This window comes from Mustela putorius, unplaced genomic scaffold (genome assembly GCF_011764305.1).
Source record: "Mustela putorius furo isolate JIRA1106 unplaced genomic scaffold, ASM1176430v1.1 tig00003983_pilon_pilon_pilon, whole genome shotgun sequence".
Taxonomy (NCBI): Eukaryota; Metazoa; Chordata; class Mammalia; order Carnivora; family Mustelidae; genus Mustela; species Mustela putorius.
This window is the reverse complement of record NW_025422123.1, coordinates 13,467,176-13,479,802: the sequence shown is the minus strand read 5'-3', so window position 1 is coordinate 13,479,802 and position 12,627 is coordinate 13,467,176.

Genomic DNA, 12,627 nt, shown 5'->3' with positions numbered 1-12,627 from the left:
GAAATAAAAAACAAACGGGCGCTGACTTCAGGTCCCATCCTGACCAGCACCAGCTTTCTCCAGGCTAGATTTTAGCATAAAACTAAACAAAACTCTCCTTCAAGAGTTGGAAGCTGAGCTAAAGGAATGCTGGAATGTCCCTTTGTACCAGAAGACCAAATTCACTTATTTCTATAAGTAAAAACTAATTTTTAAAATGCATCAAAGAACTTACAATTCAAAGTATCTCAATGCACACTTTTTCATTGAAAACTATCTGACCCTCCCCAAGTTTATCTATTTTATAACCATACGTGATCAATATTTGGATTTATTCAAAGATATATATATATATTTATTTATTTTGAAAGAATAGGAAAAAGGCAGTGAGGTACAGGGGGGTTAGGAAAGTTCCTTATGCTTTGGAGAATATTTCAACCTTGCTCTTCAAATGAGGTGCCCAGACAGCTTCATGTTCAACCTCAAGGTCATTACGTGTATACATTGCTTTAAGCCAGAAAAGATGAAGCTTTTTGGGTTGGGGTCAGAGTTGGGATAGGGTAGGGAGAAATTCTGGGTATCCACAGCTGTAGGAAGTACTTGTTCTCTGTTAATTTTGTTTACTTAAGAGGAGAAAAAGTAGTCCACATGTCTCTTTGAAGCCCTGTGGGACTGTTTTCACTGTGAGCACACAGAGAAAGCCCATGACTGTTCCTGGAATGCTGGTCTCACCATTTATTGTCCTTGGATTAAAGCCTGCTTTGCATTTGGGATAAAGATTCATTCATTCCTGTGCCAAGAAATAAAGAATTCTATTGTCTTCTTGCCCAAATTGTTCCAAGACAATCTTTTTTTTCTGAGACCGACAAGCTCAGATAGCATCTTGCTTGGCTCCTTGATCTGGTCTCCAAAGGAGATGTTGTGCCCTTTTTTGTCAGAGCTTTTCCACCACAATACTGTTACACAGAGCAGACCTGTTTCCCTCGGTACCAGGAGGCTTGTTCCTTTCATAAGGATCCTTGAGAACCTCTGGGGATTGCCAAACCAGCCTTAACTCTAATGCTCCACCGTAAGAATGGTTGTGTCCCTTGAACAGACAGAGTGATGATGAGCCCTTGGTGGCTGCTTACTTGATCCACAGGGAGAAATGAGTGTAATTTTTTTGCATGCTGTGACACGTTTCATCCCAGAGTATTACTTGCTTATCCGCAAGAATAAAAGCCGATTTAATTAAAATGAACATAGATGTGTGAAAAATAAAGGGCAAAGAAATTCAAAATAAGTTGGTTATCTCTTCAGAGGAAAACCAACCCCAGGTGGGCCTAAACAAATTCCTTTTTCATGTCTCACAGAATGCTCTTGTTTATTTAGAGGGCTTAATTCCAATCATCATGACAGTGGTCATTTGTCACTTCCACATCTGCCCTCCTAAACCTTCCTCATCCCCCTGAAACCTTTCTCTGCCAGCAGACTTACTGGTCCCTGACCTGTGAGGAAAGGTTGAGGCTGTCCTCCATTGCACACCTCTCTTGCTTCTTCCAGTTTCAGACAAAGGCAGCCTTTCCCCAGTGTATTGCTGATCCCTCTTCTTGTGCTCGTCATCCAAACGGTCTCCTCCAGGAGCTTGTTCCAAGTTATTTCTGCTCTGTACTGTCCTATCCTTTTCTCTATGAACTGGTCCATTCCTGTGACCCATGAAAATGCTCAGGTCTCTCTTATCTGAACCTGTGTCTTTCTCCCCTTCTTACTCCAATCCTTCCCTTTCTCTTCCCTTCCCTAGATAAAATTCTACAAAGGATTCTATATATTTGACATTTGTACTTCTAACTACATTTAGCTACTATACTTTTCATGACTGTGGTTTCTACTTTAAATCCCCAACCTCCCCTATGACAACTTTCCTTGGCCCAGCCCACAATTCCAATAAAATGGTCTAGTATAGAGCACTCGACATTGTCTAATTGCTGGAGGCTAAGGACTCCTTTAACCTCACCTTGTTTGACTTTTATATAACAACTTGTCTCCATTAATCAATCACTCTTTTCCTAAGATTCTGCTCTCGTTATCCATGACACCAGCACCTTCTAATTCTTCTCTCTTCACTCTGACAATTCTCCTCCACCTCCACCCTCAAAAGCTGATGTCCCTTATGCTCCCTGGGTTTTGCCCCTTCTTAATCTTTTCTGGTAATTTCTTCCATGTCCATGGTTCCACCTTCTCCCTGTGTACTGAATACCCTCATACTTATATTCCCTGATATATTTATACCAGACCTTTCCCCTGTGTTCCAACTGCTTCCTTCAAGATCTCTTCCCCTAGATGTCACTCCCCTAGATGACAACTCAAACTCACCATAGCCAAAATTGCACTTATGTTTCCTATAAAGCCGGTTCTACCTTCTCTACCCCCCACCCAGGAAATGATAGTACCATCCACCTATTTACTCAAGTTAGAATACTGTGTGTGGGAGAGGTCATCCTAGCTTCCTCTCTTTCTTTCATTCTTATAGGCTAACCAACCAGTTGCCTGTCTTGTAGGCTGGATCTCCTCAGCATTTGTGACATATATCCCTTGCTCTCCCTTGTTCCAGCTCCCGACTTCCCTGGATTATCAAAATGCTCTTGATTTCAGTTATTTGCTCTGGAGTTTATCTCCCACAAAGCATCTGAAGGGAACTTCCTTCAATAGATCCCTATTGCTTGGAGGATGAGGTCTATAATCTTTAGTGGGCCCAATAAAGCCAGATGCCACATCACGCTAGGTTTCTGCTGGTTTGCCTCTCACCTATACCTCTTGTATTCCACTCCCCACACAGACACGTGCTATACCTACACTCTCTTTTCACCTGTCCAATGCTCTTTCTTCTCAAACTTTCCTTACTTATTTCCTTATCTGCCCATCCCGTCTCCCCTCAGCCACTTCAGTGCCACATTATCTACACAGCTGTTTTAAGACCCATTCCAGGGTTATTCCACCTCTGAAAACTAGGAGGCTTTTCTTGACTGCATACCCATCTCCTACTCCAGGTACAATAGTTCTTCCTCTGAGTCTCATGGCGCTCTGTACATTTTTCATCTATGGAATCTCTAGCCCTTTATTACCAACTTTGCTCTGGCACTTACTACAGTGCCAGAACTGAATAAAGTTTCTTTGAATGAATGAATGAATGAATAAACGACCTCTTACTATTTCTAGTTGGATAAGTGCAACCTACAAATCTCAAGTATTAACAACTGAGGAGTTTCTCCCTGGAGGAAAGATCTAAAATGAGAAAGGAAATAAAGCCCTTTGGTTTACCCAATATCTTTAACAATCGAGAATATGGATTTTCTCTTGGTTAGCATTCTGAAGTGTTTACTAAGTGTTAGGTAGCAAAACATAACCTGTTACCAGTCAAAATTAAAACAGCTCTGTCAGGGTAAGTGCCTTTACTGTCCTTAAATATTTTAAAAATAAAATGTTTTTGGTTAGAGAACACTTTAGCAATTTGAATTTCAAAGTTTTGCAGATGGGTTTGTATTTGACTTTTCTGTACTAGCAACATAACTAATTTGAATGTGGACAGTGCTATTTTACTTTCCGCAAGCACAAGTTCACTCACTGATCACTGTGAGGAACATCCTTGGGTCTACTATGTAGAATATTTGCTTACAGGTGGCAGAGGAAAGACACATCATACCTACTATGAGTTGCTGAGCATTTACTCTGTGTCATCACCTTCTACCTATCATTTCATTTAATCTTTACAACCACTTCTGGGTTCATTTATAAGAGGAAACTGAGACTCTACATATACCATTTAGTGGAAGGATTCCTGCCCAGCAGTGGATCTTTATCAAAGGATTTTGGTGATGTCTTTGTACAGACATCTTTGCTAACAGTGGTTAGACATCTTTGTTAACAGATAAGCCCCTATGCTTGTCTGAGAATCCTTGCTAACCACTGGCCTCTAGTACCAGCCAGACATCCTGAGTCTTCCTCTACCCTGAAACTTTCATCCTTCTCCAACCATCCAGCATAAAGACCCAGTTGTATCATTCTGCCATGATTCTTAAATTACTAGTTTTCATTCTCCCTGACTACATAGGTGTCAGTTTGTTTCATTCTCTCAAATGCATCACCTCTGAAATCTTACTGGAGCCAGATGTTGTTTTCAAGATCAGATACCAACTTTTCAATCTTATAAACTAATCTGTGTTAATAAGTAATTGGAGGAGGGCTAGAGAATCTGTCTTTCCCATTCATATTGAAAATTCAAAGTAAGTGTGTTCTTGAAACCATGTCATACTGTGCCAGTGTTTTTACACCAAAGATGGGTCTTAGGTAAATTTCAAGGCGGGAAAGGGTCATGTCACAGCTGGCTTGAAGATATGCAATTTTAGGAAAGTAGGAGGCTTTGAGTTGGGAAAAAGCCTCAAATTAGCTAGAACAGTGCTTCCAGTAGAAATATAATGTTATCCCATAGTTACATATGTAATTTAAAACTTTCTAGGAGTCAAAGAATAAAAAGAAAGAGGTAAACTTAATTTTAATAACGTAATTTAGCCCAATTGATTTAAAATACTGTCATTTCAATTCAACACATAATCAATATAAAAAGCATGAGATATTTTACAATTATTTAGTACCAAGGCTTTGAAATCTGGTGTGTATTTTACTTTCTGGACTAGCCACATTTCAAGTGCTCTGTAGCTGAAGGCTGTCCTATTGGATAACACAGCTCTAGAATCCCTGGATACAAAGAAAACCCCAAGTTATCAAATCCTTGAACTCTTTGAGAGCTGAAATCCATGGAGAGCATCGAGGCTAAGTGCTGCTCTGCCTGTAAGTGAGCACATATAGTAACAGACCTGCTTCCTACCATTGGGATGCTCTGACCTCTGGTAATCTTTTGCACTCTGATCTCGTAAGTTTAGAGAGAACAAACCTAATACCCCATTCACAGGAGAACCTTTCAACTACCTTTAGGAAAACCAATGTGACCCCTGAGTTTGTTCTTTTGGGAAGCTTTCCTAATGTTTTCAACTGTTGTCTGTGTGAAATGGAGGATTTCCAGAGTCAGATGGCATAGGACATGCTTATCTCGTAAGTGCTTTTCAGCTCAACTATTCTGTGTCTCTAAATATTTAGCTGCCAACCTAAAGAGTCTGTATATAATAGAAGTGAAAAATTTCAAAGAAAGAAATAGGCCCAGTAAATTGATGAGTCATGTGCTCCTGTCCCCAGGTTATGACACCTAGAACCAATTAAAGGGAAAATTGTGATGTTTCTGTCTAAGTCGTAGTTGCCCCTTGCAATAGCTCTTAACCCTCTGCGTGATGTACTTTTCTCTTCTGGATCGCAATAGCCCTTCACCTAGTCTACCATTTAATCTCTCCCTATGCCATCTACATATTAGAGCCCAATTCCAAAATGTCTCAGAAAATAATCATGAGCCGTGAGTAGTCATTCATTAGTGTGAATTCAAGCTAGTGAATTTATCTCTTAAGGATAATTGCAATTAAAACTTAATCTTTGGGAGAGGAGTCAAGATTGTGGAGAAGTAGCAGGCTGAGACAACATCAGGTAGCAGGAGATCAGCTAGATAGCTTATCTAACCATTGTGAACACCTACAAATCCAATGGAAAATTGAAAAGAAGAACAACAATTCTAGAAACAAAAAATCGATCACTTTCTGAAGGGTAGGACCTGCGGAGAAGTGAATCCAAAGTGATGGGAAGATAGACCTTGGGGGGAGGGGCCGGCTGCCGGCAAGCGGCGGAGCAACAGAACACAAAATCAGGACTTTTAAAAGTCTGCTCCGTGGAGGGACATCAGCATATCCCCACATCCTGCAGGGTCACAGAAGGACCAGGGGTGTCTGAGTGTCACAGAGCTTGCAGGTGTTAGAACGGGGAAGCCGGCTACAGCAACAAAGCCGAGGAGTGAGCTCTCAGCTCAGGGTTACCTTGAACTGGTCGCAGGCTGAGTGAACTCAGAGCGTGCCCGAGGCCACGGAGATGGAAGTGACTGGGCGCTTTTCTCCAAGTGCAACCAATTGAGGGCTTTCCTATAAGCAAGACCAGAGGCCAGGGAGATGGCATTGGTTGGGCGCTTTTATCTGAGGGCACACTGAGGAGCGGGACCCTGAGCTCTCAGCAACTCCAGGCCGGAAATTAGGAGGCCACCATCTTCATTCCTGTCCTCCGGAACTCTACAGAAGAGCTCAGGTAACAAAAGCTCCCAAAAGCAAACCTGAGAGGATTACTAGTAAGGGTGGTGCAATTTTGCCTGGGGCAAAGACACTTGAGAATCACTACAACAGGCCTCTCCCCCAGAAGATCAACAAGAAACCCAGCTAAAACCAACTTCACTCACCAAGGAGAACAGTGGAATTCCAGAGGAGGAGAAAGCAAATCTTATCTGGACAAAATGACAAGGCGGAAAAACTCACAACAACAACAAAAAAGAACAAGAGGCAGTACTGAAGGCTGGGGACCTAATCAATACAGACGTTGCTAATATGACAGATCTAGAGTCCAGAATGATGATTCTTAGGGTTCTAGACGGTCTTGAAAAAGGCATAGAAGATATTAGAGAAACCCGCTCCGGAGAGATAAAAGCCCTTTCTGGAGAAATAAAAGAACTAAAATCTAACCAAGTTGAAATAAAAAAAGCTATTAATGAGGTGTAATAAAAAATGGAGGCTCTTACTGCTAGGAAAAATGAGGAAGAAGAAAGAATTAGTGACATAGAAGACCAAATGACAGAGAAGAAGAAGAAGCTGAGCAAAAGAGAGACAAACAAATACTGGACCACGAGGAGAGAATTAGAGAGATAAGTGACACCATAAGACAACACAACATTAGAATAATTGGGATTCCAGAAGAAGAAGAAAGAGAGAGGGGAGCAGAAGGTATATTGGAGAGAATTATTGTGGAGAATCTCCCTAATATGACAAAAGGAACAAACATCAAAATCCAGGAGATGCTAAGAATGCCCCTCAAAATCAATAAAAATAAGTCTACACCTCGTCACCTGATAGTAAAATTTACAAGTCTTAGTGACAAAGAGGAAATCCTGAAAGCAGCCCAGGAAAAGGAATCTGTAACATACAAAAACATTAGAATGGCAGCGGACCTATCCACAGAGACCTGGCAGGCCAGAAAGAACTGGCATGATATATTCAGAGCACTAAACGAGAAAAACATGCAGCCAAGAATACTATATCCAGCTAGGCTATCATTGAAAATAGAAAGAGAGATAAAAAGCTTCCAGGACAAACAAAAAGTGAAAGAATTTGCAAACACCAAACCAGCTCTGCAGAAAATATTGAAAGGGGTCCTCTAAGCAAATAGAGACCCTAAGAGTAGTAGATTAGAAAGAAACAGAGACAATATACAGTAACAGTCACCTTACAGGCAGTACAATGGCACTAAATTCATATCTCTCAATAGTTACCCTGAATGTTAATGGGCTAAATGCCCCAATCAAAAGACACAGGGTATCAGAATGGTTAAAAAAACAAAACCCATCAATATGCTGCCTATAAGGAACTCATTCTAGACCCGAAGACACCTCCAGATTTAAAGTGAGGGGGTGGAAAACAATGTACCATGCTAATGGACATCAGAAGAAAGCTGGGGTGGCAATCCTTATATCAGATCAATTAGATTTTAAGCCAAAGACTATAATAAAAGATGAGGAACGACACTATATCATACTCAAAGGGTCTGTCCAACAAGAAGATTTAACAATTTTAAATATCTATGCCCCTAACATGGGAGCAGCTAACTATATAAACCAATTAATAACAAAATCAAAGAAATACATCGACAATAATACAATAATAGTAGGGGACTTTAACACTCCCCTCACTGAAATGCACAGATCATCTAAGCAAAAGATCAACAAGGAAATAAAGGGCCTTAAATGACACACTGGACCAGATGGACATCACAGATATATTCAGAACATTCCATCCCAAAGCAACAGAATACACATTCTTCTCTAGTGCACATGGAACATTCTCCAGAATAGATCACATCCTGGGACACAAATCAGGTCTCAACTGGTATCAAAAGATTGGGATCATTCCCTGCATATTTTCAGACCACAATGCTCTGAAGCTAGAAATCAATCACAAGAGGAAATTTGGAAAGAACCCAAATACATAAGACTAAACAGCATCCTTCTAAAAAATGAATGGGTCAGCCAGGAAATTAAAGAAGAATTGAAAAAATTCATGGAAACAAATGATAATGAAAACACAATGGTTCAAAATCTGTGGGACACAGCAACGGCAGACCTGAGAGGGAAGTATATAGCGGTACAAGCCTTTATCAGGAAACAAGAAAGGTCTCAAATACACAACCTAACCCTACACTTAAAGGAGCTGGAGAAAGAACAACAAAGAAAGCCTAAACCTAGCAGGAGAAAAGAAATCATAAAGATCAGAGCAGAAATCAATGAAATAAAAACTAAAAAAACAATAGAACAAACCAACAAAACTAGGAGCTGGTTCTTTGAAAGAATTAATAAGATTGACGAACCTCTGGCCAGACTTATCAAAAGGAAAAGAGAAAGGACCCAAATAAATAAAATCATGAATGAAAGAGGAGAGATCACAACCAACACCAAAGAAATACAAACCATTATAAGAACATACTATGAGCAACACTACGCCAACAAATTTGACAATCTGGAAGAAATGGATACATTTCTAGAGACATATAAACTATGACAACTGAACCAGGAAGAAATAGAAAACCTGAACAGACCCATAACCAGTAAGGAGATTGAAACAGTCATCAAAAATCTCCAAACAAACAAAAGTCCAGGGCCAAATGGCTTCCCAGGGGAATTCTACCAAACATTTAAAGAAGAATTAATTCCTATTCTCCTGAAACTATTCCAAAAAATAGAAATGGAAGGAAAACTTCCAAACTCATTTTATGAGGCCAGCATCACCTTGATCCCAAAACCAGACAAGGATCCCATCAAAAAAGAGAATTACAGACCAATATCCTTGATGACACAGATGTGAAAATTATCACCAAAATACTGGCCAGTAAGATCCAGCAGTACATTAAAAGGATTATTCACCATGACCAAGTGGGATTTATTCCAGGGCTGCAAGGTTGGTTCAATATCCGCAAATCAATCAATGTGATACAATACATTAATAAAAGAAAGAATAAGAACCATATGATACTCTCAATAGATGCTGAAAAAGCATTTGACAAAATGCAGCATCCCTTCCTAATTAAAACTCTTCAAAGTGTAGGGATAGAGGGCACATACCTCAATATTATCAAAGCCATCTATGAAAAACCCACTGCAAATATCATTCTCGATTGAGAAAAACTGAAAGCTTTTCCACTAAGGTCAGGAACGCGGCCAGGATGTCCATTATCACCACTGCTGTTCAATATAGTACTAGAAGTCCTAGCCTCAGCAATCAGACAGCGAAAAGAAATTAAAGGCATCCAAATTGGCAAAGAAGAAGTCAAACTATTTGTTTTTGCAGATGATATGATACTATATGTGGAAAACCCAAAAGGCTCCACTCCAAAACTGCTAGAACTTGTACAGGAATTCAGTAAAGTGTCAGTATATAAAGTCAATGCACAGAAATCAGTTGCATTTCTTTACACTAACTACAAGACAGAAGAAAGAGAAATTAAGGAGTTGATTCCATTTACAATTGCACCCCAAACCCTAAAATACCTAGGAATAAACCTAACCAAAGAGGCAAAGAATCTATACTCAGAAAACTATAAAGTACTCATGAAAGAAATTGAGGAAGACACAAAGGAATGGAAAAAAGTTCCATGCTCATGGGTTGGGAGAAGAAATATTGTGAAAATGTCTATTCTACCTAAAGCAATCTACACATTTAATGCAATCCCTATCAAACTATCATCAATTTTTTTCAAAGAAATGGAACAAATAATCCTAAAATTTATATGGAACCAGAAAAGACCTCGAATAGCCAAAGGAATATTGAAAAAGAAAGCCAAAGTTGGTGGCATCACAATTCTGGACTTCAAGCTCTATTACAAAGCTGTCATCATCAAGACAGTATGGTACCGGCACAAAAACAGACACATAGATCAATGGAACAGAATAGAAAGCCCAGAAATAGACTCTCAACACTATGGTCAACTAATCTTCGACAAAGAAGGAATGTCCAATGGAAAAAAGACAGCCTCTTCAACAAATGGTGCTGGGAAAATTGGACAGCCACATGCAGAAAAATGAAATTGGACTATTTCCTTTCACCACACACAAAAATAGACTCAAAATGGATGAAGGACCTCAATGTCCAAAAGGAATCCATCAAAATCCTTGAGGAGAACACAGGCAGCAACCTCTTTGACCTCAACCACAGCAACTTCTTCCTGGGAACATCACCAAAGACAACAGAAGCAAGGGCAAAAATGAACTATTGGGATTTCATCAAGATCAAAAGCTTTTGCACAGCAAAGGAAACAGTTAATAAAACCAAAAGACAACTGACACAATGGGAGAAGATATTCACAAATGACATATCAGATTAAGGGCTAGTATCCAAAATCTATAAAGAGCTTAGCAATCTCAACACCCCAAAGAACAAATAATCCAATCAAGAAATGGGCAGAGGACGTGAACAGACATTTCTGCAAAGAAAGCATCCAGATGGCCAACAGACACATGAAAAAATGCTCCACATCACTCAGCATCAGGGACATACAAATCAAAACCACAATGAGATACCACCTCACACCAGTCAGAATGGCTAAAATTAACAAGTCAAGAAATGACAGATGCTGGCGAGGATGCAGAGAGAGGGGATCCTCCTACACTGTTGGTGGGAATGCATGCTGGTGCAACCACTCTGCAAAACTGTGTGGAGGTTCCTCAAAAAACTGAAAATAGAGCTACCCTATGACCCAGCGATTGCACTACTGGGTATATATCCTAAAGATACAAATGTGATGCTCCAAAGGGGCACGTGCACCCGAATGTTTATAGCAGCAATGTCCACAATAGCCAAACTATGGAAAGAACCTAGATGTCCATCAATAGATGAATGGATGAAGAAGATGTGATACATATACACAATGGAATACTATGCAGCCATCAAAAGAAATGAAATCTTGCCATTTGCAACGACACGGATGGAGCTAGAGGGTATTATGCTTAGCGAAATAAATCAATGGGAGAAAGACAACTATCATATGATCTCCCTGATATGAAGAAGTGGAGATGCAATGTGGGGGGTTTAGGGGGTAGGAAAAGAAAAAATGAAAGAAGGTAGGATTGGGAGGGAGACAAACCATAAAAGACTCAATCTCAAAAAACAGACTAAGTGTTGCTGGGGGGAGGGGGGATGAGAGAGGGTGGTGGGGATATGGACATTGGGGAGGGTATGTGTTATGATGAGTGCTGTGAAATGTGTAAACCTGGAGATTCACAAACCTGTACCCCTGGGGATAAAAATACATTATATGTTTATTTTAAAAAAATTTTAATTAAAAAAAATCTAATCTTTAATTTTATTTTAGGCATTGGAGAGGCAGGAAACTTTCTCGTTCATGAAATCATTGGTAGAGATTCAGCTATACCTTATTTTAAGCAATAGATCATATTTAGGTCTTTGGTTTATCTTGTATATTGAACAAATTGCATGACTTAAGCAGAAGATACTTTCTTCCTTCACTTTATTTAGGATCTTATTTATTTATTCAACAGCTGGTAGAATATGAAAGGGTCACCACCACCAGCAACCCCCCTCCCCCGCCGCCGATTATGGTAAACCCAGCAGAAAAAAACTCAGGGAAGAACTTGGGATGGATTTGCCCAAATTCTTCATTGCCATTGGGAAAAAAATTCATATTATTATGGAGAACACAAAGATGGAGGGACCCTTAGAGTTGGAAACAGGAATCAAAAATGGTCCCTTATCCTAAATGAAGTAGGGGCAAATTTTTGCCAAACACACAAAAGATATACTTTGTTTTTTGTTTTTGTAAAATTGGTTAATTCAGGGCAATTTAACACATAAATCCAGGGAAGATGTATGAAAGCATTTTTTAAAGTTGATTATAAAATCTTTTCAATAATAGTCTCCTAAAGGACTTTAAGAGATAACTTGATTTTCAAAACACAGTTTACCTTTTCAGAAAAACACTTTTTGAGCAAACTTAGACCTACCATTTGTACCTATTTGTATATGTTCTTAAATCCCAGAAGTAACATTCAGAATACTCCAGCCAACCATCTCAGCATCAGGAAGTTTTTGAAAAACAGTCCAAGAAGGCAGAGATGTAAGTAAAGGGAGCTAGAGAACAGTTTTGAAAGAGAAGGGATATAACAAAAATAGCGCAAAAGGATTCACTCATTTATTCTCCAGCCCTTTTCCAGAGAAATGGTGGTAAAGAGCACTCTTGGATTGTGTTTTCCAAAGATGGCCTCCCATTCCACCTACCTTTCTATAATGTGATCTTGTTATGCCCTCTTCAGTGGGTGGAGTCTAATTCCCCTGCGCCTGAATGTAGAATGGTGTTATGACTCATTTGGAACCCACAGAACTCGGGAGAAGTCAGTTTGCATGACTTTGATTTGTTGTTTGCTTTCTTCACAACTTAGCGGGTTCTCTATTTACTTTGCACTGCTGCATGATG